Below are 473 nucleotides of genomic sequence, written 5' to 3'. Positions count from 1 at the left end.
CATATGAATTATTGCTTTATACCAATCTAATTTAAGATATGCTTATTTTTTGTCAGTAACTAAAAGTATAATTGACACAGAATAGCATTTGATACGTTTTGGGATTTATGTTAATCTCACCCCAAATTTTTCAGTCTGAAAAGTGAAATCCTATAAACGTTATACGCACACAGTAGGTGCATGTACAGTACAGTATACGCAGGCCAGGCTCACAGACCGTTGTGTCCACAACTCTTGGGTTATAATTCAGAGTGGTGCTAGGATTATGAATACCAACAGCCACATATTTATTCTGAAACTGATTTTGTAAAAAGGCAGCAATCCTTATGCTTTATAGTGTCTTAGTTTAAAGTTAATAATTTTTAAAGTACAGCAGTCCTTCATTTATCGCAGGGGGATCTGTACCCTGAAAACCCACGGTAAGTGAAAAACTGCAAAGAAGGAATAGTAGTTCAAGTCGTAAGTAGTCGTTT

This window comes from Nematolebias whitei, chromosome 2 (genome assembly GCF_014905685.2).
Source record: "Nematolebias whitei isolate Nwh7 chromosome 2, NemWhi1, whole genome shotgun sequence".
Lineage (NCBI taxonomy): Eukaryota > Metazoa > Chordata > Actinopteri > Cyprinodontiformes > Rivulidae > Nematolebias > Nematolebias whitei.
Note: the sequence above shows the minus strand (reverse complement) of the source record.